The sequence below is a fragment of the Prionailurus bengalensis genome, chromosome A1 (genome assembly GCF_016509475.1).
Source record: "Prionailurus bengalensis isolate Pbe53 chromosome A1, Fcat_Pben_1.1_paternal_pri, whole genome shotgun sequence".
Classification (NCBI taxonomy): domain Eukaryota; kingdom Metazoa; phylum Chordata; class Mammalia; order Carnivora; family Felidae; genus Prionailurus; species Prionailurus bengalensis.
The window spans coordinates 7,225,307-7,237,412 of record NC_057343.1 but is presented as its reverse complement, the minus strand read 5'-3'; the positions used below and the strand labels follow the sequence as shown (position 1 = coordinate 7,237,412).

General features: G+C 41.9%; 1 protein-coding gene across 3 annotated transcripts in view; it reads left to right on the top strand.

The window, feature by feature from the left end:
* LNX2 (ligand of numb-protein X 2) overlaps positions 1-12,106 on the top strand; it is an 80,202-nt gene that overhangs the window by 24,138 nt on the left and 43,958 nt on the right. The gene's annotated exons all lie outside the window — the stretch shown is intronic.

The window sequence follows — 12,106 nt, the reverse complement described above, 5'->3', positions numbered from 1 at the left end:
CGTCCGTCGTTGCTTTTTTATGTGTCAAAATTGCTCTCATGAGTTAATCCCTGTTTAATTTACACTATGTGTCTCTTCATGACACCAGTCCTGTCCTTGTTGTTTAACCAGAAAAAATTATTTTGTCCTCTCCCCGTGTTCTAGTTCTTTTCACTTGTTCTCATTTTAGTTGACTACCTCTCAATCTTTTTCTGGCTAAACTGTGCTTTTCTGTAGCATATTGGGTCTTGAATTTCAGGCAGGGTGGGCCCTAGGTGTTTACCATGGTTGTTTTGTGTTTTAGTTTCCAACAGTGGCGAAAGTTCCTTCTTCCACGCTACCCTGTCCCGCTGCCCCACCCCCCACCCCCCAATCCCTACCCAGGGCTGTGCTGAAATGTTTGAGCTGGAACAAGCCTGCTGATGTCTAGCCCGGTGCCTTTGCTGTTCCAAGCAGAAGGTGACAGCCTAAGACTCCGCCTCCTCCTGATGATGGGCATTTTTGGTAAATCTTGAGAGACATTTTCTTCCTCAACAGAAGGTAATTAACAGAGTAAAATATTAAATAGGTCATTAAATTTGGGCTTTGGGCAATATCAGGAAATTCTTATATTTATGACTGAGAAGCTAACCTTGAATTACAGGGAGTGTAGTTGTATTTTGATGGGAAATACAAGGAAAGGTCACGTATAGCTTTTGTTTTCTTTGATATGTCTGTGCTGGTTTTGAGACGCTGACTCCTTACCCTCCGGCTGCTCGCCTTTTTTTTTTTTTTGGACATCCTAAAGTATTGCCCAAATCCACCCCTCTTTTGACCGTTGCCACTCATTACATTAGTTCAAGTTCTCATTGCCATTCATCTTGACCATTGCAGTCACTTTCTGTTTTGCCTTCCTACATTATTGTCATATCCCCTCGCCTGTACCAAACCCACTGCCATAGTCCTCCCCTGACACGCAGACCCATTCACATCATTTCCCTCTAGCCATCATCTAAAGTTTGCCTGAAGGCTGACAGAAGCCTGATTACTTTTGAGGGAAAAATACCTATTTAAGGGAGGAAGGTCTGAATCCCTCTGTGAGAGACTCCCCTGCCAGCCGGTCAAACTTTGCAAAGAGGCATCTAGCCAGTGTATAATGATAACTGGGGGTGTGCTGGGAAAGTCGCCTTGTTAAGTCAGCTCCACTCAGATCCACTTCTTTGGAAGTACCTGAAATTAATTAAAGATGTGTTCCTTTAATGTGTCATTTTGTCTTCTGTCATGTGCAGATGTCCTCAGAACAAAGTAATATATTAATTTTCGTAAATTGGATACAAATCACTTTGTCGATTTATTTTCCTTAGATTTTGTTGGAAAAAGAAAAGACAGGTAAGGGTAGAGAATGTGATATCGAAATAGAGGAAGGGAAGGACAGAGATGAGGAGAGAAAAGACTAAGAAAATAAAGTTTATGAAATACCATTGACCTAAGGTTCTGGAGCTGCCTGTAAGCTTAACCTCCCTCCAGCGGGTCCTTTCCTTTTCGCCATCTTTTCTATTAGAATTTGTTTTTAGATATACAGTTGATCTAGCTAAATAATCTGTAACCTCTGTGGACTAGATTCTTCGGTACCCATGTAGATTAAAAGGCGTCCTCACAATCTATAAGTACAAACAATTACATAAATCATACTTAATTGAAAATAGATTTATGTAATGGATTTTTTTACCTTTAAGACTGTTCTCTAAGCCAAGAGTTTTCCTTTTATGGGCATTTAATGTGTGCCTCTGCTTTTCACATTCTAATGAAATGAATTAAAATGAAGAGAATGTGCATTGAAAACATTTTATCTGCCAAGAGCCACAAATACAACTGAATTTTTCGTTTGTTGTTATTTCCAGTTTTGATCACATTTGTTCTCTTAAAAACTATTGTGAAATATATAGGTTGAAAATGGAGACTTAAATGTGTTCAATCAATAGAATTGTGGATTAGGTACTCAGTTTTATTTGCCTCGTACACAGCCCAGCACATAGCAGGCGCTCAGTAAATATTTGTTAGATATAATTTAATACATTAAAGATTAATGCAAATAATGTAATTAAAAATTAAATTAAAGGCTACAGAATAATATCTGTGGCCATAAAATTCTAGATCCATTCAGAAGCAATATCCTGAGGCAATATTTTGAAAAGATGAATGCATTTCTCAAAAGCCATAAACTTCCTTGTGTTCTGTGTATGGGTAGAATTATTTAACATGGAATAAAATAGACATGGAATAACACCTTTACGTTTGGAAAACTGGCTCTCTCATGCTTCACTGAAGCTCTCATGAGTAATTTTATATATGTGTATATTTTGTTAATAACAGTAGTTTCGCAGGCAAAATTACAGGTTTCCCCCCTCTTCAAAAGTTCATGTTCTGCCATTTTGCTTCGACAAAGGACTTACAAGAGTACTTGTTTTCACTGACCAAAAGAAATCCAAAGAGGATTTTTACTTTTACAAAAAAAGAAAGAAAGGAAGGAAGGAAGGAAGGAAGGAAGGAAGGAAGGAAGGTGAAAATAGCACTCAGTGTTTGTTTTGCATGAGCAATTACCAGGGACAGCGCACATCTGGATTAGCCAGAGTGGCCCTACACCCCTTCCCAGAGAGCTGCACTCAACATCTTGCCATGAAGCCACCACAGCTCTGAACTGTGTGAGCCTCTGTGCTTTGTCTCGGTTTGATTTGTGCATCTGTCGGCAAGATGTGTCCAAAGGTATCAGAAAAGCCTAAGAGAAGTTATTTGGGGGTACAGGAATGGCCCGCATTTTTTCCACATAAATTAATGGTGATCGCTTCTTTGCTTTATGCCATTTCTACTTACAGAAGACTTCGTTGGAATGCTCCACTTCCAGATAGTGGCGGAAACCTGTATTTGAAATGGAGGAATGGGGAGGGATTAAATTAATTATGAGTCATTGGATCTCTGGTGGTGAGCAGATTGGGATAGGTGCTAAATGGATGAGAATGGTCCAAAAATAGTAGATGGTTGCAGTTATATCTGAGATGTAAAGAGGCTGAAAAGTTAGTTGGTGAAGTATAGGATTATAGGGGCATAGAATAATGGTGCTTACTTGTTTTGAGTTGATTAACAACTGTTTGGTAGGCTCTTCATTGGGATGGAGAGGGTCAAAATAAGACCCTTTGGTCTTAGGGACTTCTTTACAGATAGAATTCCACAGGCTAATGAGTCCCTTTCATGTAAAAAGCTGAGATACAACTGAATGAGCTCTTTTTGTACTCTCATATGTGTTAACCTTAAAAATAAAACAGCAAAAATGGGTTTATTCAGAAATAGCAGAGAATTTTAATTCAGGACATACAAGCTTTGGCAAAACAATAGGCAAGCCCCACAAAGGAGAGGAATGTTATTGTATGGAGAAGGAGGAGGAAGTTGGGAGGGGTTGTTTTGAACAAAAGTCCCTTGGAGAAAAGCTAGAGTTCAGGGTGATGATGGCTTCTCATTGGCTGATTTGCTGGAGTAGCTGATTCCTTGTAGGAGATGCGGTGTCCATCTTTTCCCGTTGGGGCCTGTAGTTGATGAGTGTTTCCTGTTAAGGATTCTTCTGTTGTAGTCTGTAATTGATGGTTCTTCCTGTAATTGACCAGTGAGTGGTGTGGCTCCTACTTTTGGCCTCCTCACTCTACTTAGTGAGCTTTCCCTTTATTAATTTTCACTGGTGTCTGGTGGAATTCTGAGGCTTCAGTTATTTATCCTGGGAGACATGGAGGGATAGGCCCTGTTGAAATTCACATGTCTGGCTTCTTTGGGGTGGTAGTCTCCGAGTGAGTGCGTTTATGGACATAGGGATTTCCTGTAACAGGAAGTTGCTGTTTTATTTAACCCCTTTCCTCTGGAATCCTCTTTTTTTTTTTTTTTTAAATGTATATATATTTTCTGAGAGAGAGTGAGAGAGAAAGCACATGTGAGAGAGAGAGAGAGAGAATGAATGAATCCCAAGCAGGCTCCACACTCAGCACAAAGCTAACATGGGGCTCAATCCCACACCCCTGGGATCCTGACCTGACCTGAAATCAAGAGTCAGATGCTTAACTGACAGCCTCCCAGTCGCCCCAACTCTGGAATCCTCTTGGTCTAACTAGCTCCCTTTTAAGGCCTTCATGGGGATATGGTACTGAAATCTTCCACTTTCAAGAAAGTTTAATCTCGACATTTATATTTAGCATATGGAAGGGAATAATAACGCTAAGAGATCCTGAAGATCTTTATGCTGTGCCCATGTCACGTTCCCACCATTGAATTGTAGGAAACCTGCAAATTTGCTAAGAAGCTAAGGATACCTGTCCTCACATGCCTCATTCCTATGTAGGTACTCTTATTTTCTTTCTTTCCCTTCATTTATCAATTTTGCACACTATTCTATTAATTTGAAGAATATGCCTTCTTAAACAAATGAACTTGATTTTTATAAGTTATACATGGCCGTTTTAGAAAACTTTAGAAAGTAGTCACTTGTGGTCCCCATCACTGCTTTTAATGTTCTGGATGTTATGTTTTAAATTAAAGGATAAATATATTAAGTCTAATGTAGCTACTTTTTTTTATTTGACCAGTTTAACAATGATTTATAATTAACTGATGTAAATTAGTGTAATGTGTGGCTTAAAAATTTTTAAGTGGATATTTTAAAATTTTTTTTTCAACGTTTATTTATTTTTGGGACAGAGAGAGAGCAGGAACGGGGGAGGGGCAGAGAGAGAGGGAGACACAGAATCGGAAACAGGCTCCAGGCTCCGAGCCATCAGCCCAGAGCCCGATGCGGGGCTCGAACTCCCGGACCGCGAGATCGTGACCTGGCTGAAGTCGGACGCTTAACCGACTGCGCCACCCAGGCGCCCCTAAGTAGATATTTTTAAATGATAAATGTATTTAGTCTCTCCCCCCCTACCCCCCCCCCCGAAAAGACAATTGCCTGAGCAGATTAGGTAGTTAGAAGATAATAGTGTTTGAGGGAGAATACTTTTAAAATCAATAATTAATTTATATTAACTCCTTTTCTCATCAGAAGTTAATATACTCAGAAATATCATTTTTATATCTTTTTCATTTCTCCTTTAACTTTGAAATTTGATATTAGGAGTCTGGGGCATTTGTGAATTGTATGGTGTGAAGACTGACTCCTCTACTGCCCTTTTCAGTGATGAATTAGCACACTACACCCAATATTTGCTGTTTACGCTTGAGTAGTTCATAGCATTTCATCTACTTTAAAACCAATGTACATATCCTTAATGTAATTGTACTAAGACTACAAGTTGTTATATGATTAATATTTCACTCCCCCATATACATAATACGTACAACACAACACAGTGCTTTTCAAGTGTATTATTGTACTTCTCCAACTACTGCAAAAATACAGCTAAAAGAACACAGCATCCAGAAGAAGTAACAAGCATGTGGTACTGAGCTGTTTACACCATATGATGATGTACTCAATAACAAGAAATGCTATAAATACAAGGTGCTTATTAACTACTTTATAATTGCTTATGTGAATTCATTTAAAAATTTTTTTTTTTAATTTTTTTTTTCAACGTTTATTTATTTTTTGGGGGACAGAGAGAGACAGAGCACGAACGGGGGAGGGGCAGAGAGAGAGGGAGACACAGAATCGGAAACAGGCTCCAGGCTCTGAGCCATCAAACCAGAGCCTGACGCGGGGCTCGAACTCACGGACCGCGAGATCGTGACCTGGCTGAAGTCGGACGCTTAACCGACTGCGCCACCCAGGCGCCCCTCATTTAAAAATTTTTAAAGGGAAGTAGAATTTTTAAATTTCTCTATTTCTTAACTAAAAGCCTTCGGAAATACGGTCATTTTTCGTATTTCCTAAACTGGGTTTCCTACTGGTCAAAACACTATAGGCATTCTTAAAAGTGAAGAAACATTTCTAAGGTGTTACGATGAACTCTGAATATATGTAGTACATCAAGGGAAAAGACGGAAGGCTCGGCTCCGTAATGGTGTAAAAATATTGTTCCGCTTAATTTATTTTGCATTAGCTTATACCGAACATCCATCCAACTTTCTGGGTTTCTTTTCTGAAAGTGTTAGGATTTATGTATGTGTATATAGAATAGTTTATAGATTAACTCAGATTAAATCAAATAGCTTCTAGAAACAGGGTAGATTCCCATATTAGACTACTAAGCAACAGATATTTTTAAAGTAAAAAATTACAATAAATTTGAAGAAAGAAGCAACAATATAAAATGTTGGAGTAGCAAATGACTGTCAAATTGTAGCGTGTGTATGTGTGTGTGTGTAATTCAAAATTTTAAGTTTTTGTTTTCAACAGAACCATTAGATTTTTCTGGGGGTGTTATTTAGGGCTAGGATATAGGAACCATTAAGAATTGTGAAATACTTGGGGCACCTGGGTGGCTCAGTTGGTGAAGCCTCCGACTTCAGCTCAGGTCATGATCTCACAGCTCATAGGTTCAAGCCCCGCGTCGAGCTCCGTGCTGACAGCTCAGAGCCTGGAGCCTGCTTCGGATTCTGTGTCTCCTTCCCTCCCCCACTCACGTTCTGTCTCTCTCAAAAATAAATAAACGTTAAAAAAAAATTTTTTTTAAATAATAAAAAAAAGAATTGTGAAATCTCTTGTTTCTTAGATTGTCTCTGTCTAAAATGTCTTTCAATATTAATAAAACCACTGAAATATCTAATGGTAATTATTACCACTTTTTAAAAGCTTTTCATAATGTTTAGCTAGAGGGCAAAAAAGCCCAGTATTTAAGGACGAGTTCAAAAACTGTCAGTCTTTGAGAAACTGAGCAGGAATCTACATCTCATATTTAAGAATAGATTTAAAGACAATTCCCAGAAGTAACCCTATTCTGCAGTATGATTTGATTTTTTTCATCTCCCTGTAATTCCTCTCCCCAGATTGTATCTGAAAATGCTAAATCTCCTAGGTAAAATTTACAAGTACAACTAAACCTGTATATCTGTAAAGTGTAAAATGTTACAGGAGTAATTTGAGGAGACACATGGTAATGCTGTCATGGCAAACACCACCAAAGGGATGTACGTGTGTATGTGATCCAGATAATATATATAAAGGTATATGTGTGAATGTATAAAATCCAGAGTATGTAATCCAGATAACATATATAAAGGTATATGTGTGTATGTATAAAATCCAGAATATGTAATCCAGAGTATGTAATCCAGATAATATATATAAAAGTATATATGTGTATATATAAAATCCAGAGTGAGAGGCTTACCAAACAAGTAAAAACCTGATCCCTTATGCCTGATCTGTTTGGCACTTACCTCTCACATGATACCTTAAAATGTTTGCATTTTAGTTTATGAACGACCCGCTTCCACATTTGGGTAGAGTGATTTATTTCCCTGGAACCATAACCATTTGTGTCCAGGTGGCCTCACTGAAGCCACGTACCTTGTGGTGGTTTTTTTTCCAAGCCTCACCAGGCCTGGCTGCTTTTCACATATGGTTCCTAATAAGTGGGGGTATGTGAATGCCCAACCGAGAGCAGGTTAGTAGCCGCAAACTACGAGTGTGGGTATGTGTGTGAGAGAGAAGTAACAGGTGACAAACATTTAAGGGAAGTGGCAGTTGAGACAGTCGGAGAGCTCTTTGTGGAAGAATCATGGGTATGTATATTAATGAATCATTGGGTAAGCATTGATGGCTAGTATTTTCCGTTTAAGACGATAAGGAAGTCTGTAACGTAACAGGGCAGAGGCTTAGGAAATTGGTGGGACGAGTCAGGGGAGTGTGATGTTGGGGGTGCAGAGGGACGGGGTAGTTGAGACGAGGTGGAGGTCAGGGAGAGAAAGGAAGGAGAGACTCTGGAAGATACTGTCAGAGAAGAGAGACAAACTAGCAGTCCCTGGACGCATAGTGGTGTGACATGTGTGTTCAGCGAGTGGTTTGAAGAAGCTTCTGGCTAGAACACAGAGTTTGGAGGCTTAGGGGTGGCAATAAGAGTCAGACCTACCCTGTTAAGGCACCAGGCCTTTCTTCTATAAAGAGATTTTTTTTTTCCCTGGAGAGAAACGATAGAATCATCGTTTGTTATGAAATCACCTTTTGTGATGGGAAGCGAAATGAGACACAGGAGGTACGATTACAGTAGTAACAGGGACCTGATTTAGAGCGGAGGCAGTAGGAATAAAAACTCTAGAGGTGGAGTCCAGATTTGGTGAGGCAGGTGAAAGCGTTCTCTCTCTCCGTCCGGAGATTGTTCTTAACCGCGTGCAGGCAGGGGCATTACAAGATGCTGGAGTTATGAGTGATGCAGGACACGCTACTCGACCTTTAAGGGGTGTCCTGGAGGGCGGACACATGCTGGCAAGTGGTTGCTTTTACCACAGCAGTGAGGAGCGAATGAAGTCGTAATAAAGTGGCGGCGCAAGGGACAGGATGAGTGATTTCGTTTGGGTGGATGAGGACAGAGCTTTGTCGCGGAGGGTTCACTTGAATCGGCCGTTAAGTGGACAGGGGTTCTGCAGATCAGCAAGGCAGGAGAGGGCATTCCAAGTGGAGAGAAGACTCGCTGAGGTCGGGGAGTTGTTTAAGTAGCTCGGCGTAGCCAGAGGGCGGAATGTGTAGAATCTGTCAGGAAATGAAACTAAAGGAGGCAGAGGCAGAAGGTTGAAGTAGCAGGCCGAAGAATTCGGCTTTCGCTTTGTGGTAGCAGTTGGAGCCCACAGAAGGGTGTTAAGAAGATAAGATCACCGTCGTGGGGCTGCTGGTGCTGGAAAGGGTGGATAGTTGAGGAGGAACGGGACTGTGATCCCTGCCGAGGGATCAGTACAATGACAGGTGCGACAAGCCATGTGGCCTACTCTGGGAGGAGTGGTGGGGATGGAGGGTAGAGAACGCACAAGTAACATGTTCCGGAGGGGGAATCGGTGGGAACTTGGTGACTGGGGGTGGAAAATGAGGCAGAGAGGGAGAGAAACAGGATTCTCTGGTTCTAGTTAAAGGGTACTGGGCGTCTAGAAGTGCCATGAGGAAGTGTGGTAATAGGATCATTTAGAGGGAAATAATGACATGGGTTTTGAACACAAGCGTGAGTCAGATATACAGGAGCGGAGACAATTATTTAATAACTTGGGAGAAAAATAAAGGTAGATCTGTTCTCAGAGTGTATTCGGAAGAAATGGTAACCATTTTATTAAAAACTATACTGGGGCGCCTGGGTGGCGCCGTCGGTTAAGCGTCCGACTTCAGCCAGGTCACGATCTCGCGGTCCGTGAGTTCGAGCCCCGCGTCGGGCTCTGGGCTGATGGCTCAGAGCCTGGAGCCTGCTTCCGATTCTGTGTCTCCCTCTCTCTCTGCCCCTCCCCCGTTCATGCTCTGTCTCTCTCTGTCCCCAAAATAAAAATAAACGTTGAAAAAAAAAAATTAAAAAAAAAAACTATACAAATAAAGAAAATAGAGGCATATCTTTATCTCATCTTATTATGGAGGAGGGGTAAGAGTAGTGGAAGGATGTTTAAAGGGAAAAATGTATTCATTTGCATGAAAATGGGCAACTTCTTTATGTCAGTGGCACACAGGCCCACGGGATGCCTGGGAAAAGAAATTATGATCTGATAAAGAGCTTTTATCTTAATATATGAAGTTCCTATCAGGAAAGAGACTAAAATTCAGTAGCAAAAAAAAATGGGGCCAAGGATATAGAGCCCCTCACAAGACAATTAAGGCTAAGAATCATATGAAGTTAGCTACAGCCAAAGAGATGCAAATTAAAGGAAAAATGAGATGTTACACTTGTCTTTTCAATGGTCAGATTTATAAATGTTAAACAGAATAAAATTAACCAGGATTAGAACAGTTTGAGAGAAGTTATTAGCATGCTAATACATTGCTGGTAGGAGCCAGAATTTTGTTGGCTCCCTGGGAGGGCAGTTCAGTGACATAAATCAGAAACTTTTTCACGGGGCCTGGCCACCTCACTTCCTTAGCATTTGCCTAAAGGAAATAACTGCAAGGCTGTCACGAAAGAGTGGTACATTGGATGAGAGAGAACCAGAACAGACTGGTATAATTTAAGCCCAGGGAGCAAGGAGTTTCAAGGAGAGGAATTAGTAAGTTACAGAGAGGTAAAGCGGAAGCTGGCCCCGAGAAGTGATCAGGAGGTCTGGCAGTTAGACACTTCAGACCGCAAAAGCAGTCTTGGGCTGGTGGAGATTGGAAGCTCTTTGTGTAAAAAACTGGAGACTGCACTCACGGTCTCACATTCCAGAAATATCGGGGGTGAATTGAAGGTGGGGGAAGCGGTAATAGTCGACAGATCTCCCGCTTTCACGTTTAAAACTGCGGAGACGTGAACTGCCTTTATGGGGAGGGGGGAGAGTCAGAGGTGGGAGAGAGAGGAGAAAACGGACAAAGGTCGACGAAGGTATGGGATGCTGAGCCCAGGTAGAGGGAAGTTCATCTGCAGATCGGGAAGGAGGAGGTCTGTTGCAAGGAGTTAAGGCTGTGTGTACATACAGTAATAACCTGGTACATATGGAGGTTTGGTTAAGGAGCAGGACGTGCTGTCACCTCGGATAGCCTTCCAGTGCATCCCAGGATTCAAGATCTTCCCCCTTTTCCATTTGGCACAATTTCTGGGAAGAACTGTCTGTGCTCTAATTGCTGTCTCCCAATTTTCCCTTGAACCCTTTCCAGGAAGCTTTTGCTCTCATTCCGCCAAAACTCTGCATCAAGGTCACTGGTGAATTCCATGTTGCTAAATCCAAGGCTTGCTCAGTCCTAATCTTATTTTACTTGCCGGCAGGATTTAACGCAGCCGGTTCTTCCCTCCTCCTTGAAGCACTTGGTTTATTTGGTTTCTCCACACCATGCTTTCCTGATTTCCTTCCTACCCTAACAGCCACTCCCCTTCAGTTTGGTCCCCCCCTTTATCTCCCAGACTTCATAGTACTGGAATGTCCTAGGACCCAGTGTGCTGGCTTCTTTGCGACTTACCACTCATCCACTCTCCTTTGGGGATCTTTTCCTATCTGATGGCTTTCCATACACTGATGCTTCCTAAATTTGTATCGCCGGCCCAATCCTCCCTCTTGAGCCGGGCGGTGTAGTGAACCGCCTACTCAGAGTCTCTACTTGGAGATCTGATAGCCATATCAAACTTAAGATGTTCAAACTTGAGTATAGCCATTAAAGCTACCCTCTTACAGACTTGCATCTCAGTGACGTGCATTCTCTTTTTCCAGGTCAGACCAGACACCTTGGAATCATTTTTGACCTCTACCCCCCGCCTTTGACCTCTAACCCTCCCCCCCCCCCCCCCGTATCAGCCCACACGCTCATCTTATTCTTTGGCAAATCATATCGGTCTGTCTTCAGAATACGTCCAGAACGGAGTCGCTTCTCATTATCTCAGTCATGTCCGCCTGGTTCTTACAACAGTCGTCTCTTGCGTAGACGGTTTCAGTAGGCTCCTAATTGCTTCTGCCTTTGGCCTCTTCTCAGCATAGCAGCCACAGCGATCCTGTTGAGGTACTTAGAGTAAAAGCCAAAGTTGTACCATAAGCCCGCAAGATTTAGTTAGCCCCAATTACCATTCTGACCCGTTTTCTTCTGTCTGCCTTGTTCGTGTCTTCCACGCTGGCCTCTTTACTGTTCACTGAACACGCCTGGCACGTTCTCCCCTCCAGACCTTTATGCTTACTATCTATTGCATTCGTCTGGAACAGGCGTCTTTATACCAGATACCTGCGTGGCCTTCTAGTTACTTCCTTTTGGTTTTAACTGAAGTGCCACCTTCACAGTGAGCTTTTTGGCTGATGGCTCCACCTAGAAAGCCACCCTTCTCCCAGCGCTGTGCCTTCCCTGTCATACTTGCTTTCTCTTTCTGGCTGTTGTCACATTTTTAGCTTCACAGTAATCCTATGTTGTAAGCAAAATTCCATTGCTGTTTTACACACTAGGAGCCTGAGATTTATAGACGTTTAAGTGCTGTGCACATCACGACGTCACGTTGCTACTGAGTGAGTGAGAGGGCCAGATTTTGAACCCAGACCTCAAACTCTGCAAACTCTAACCCCAGGGACCCTTCTGATGCTTTTCACTCCCTTCGGTAAT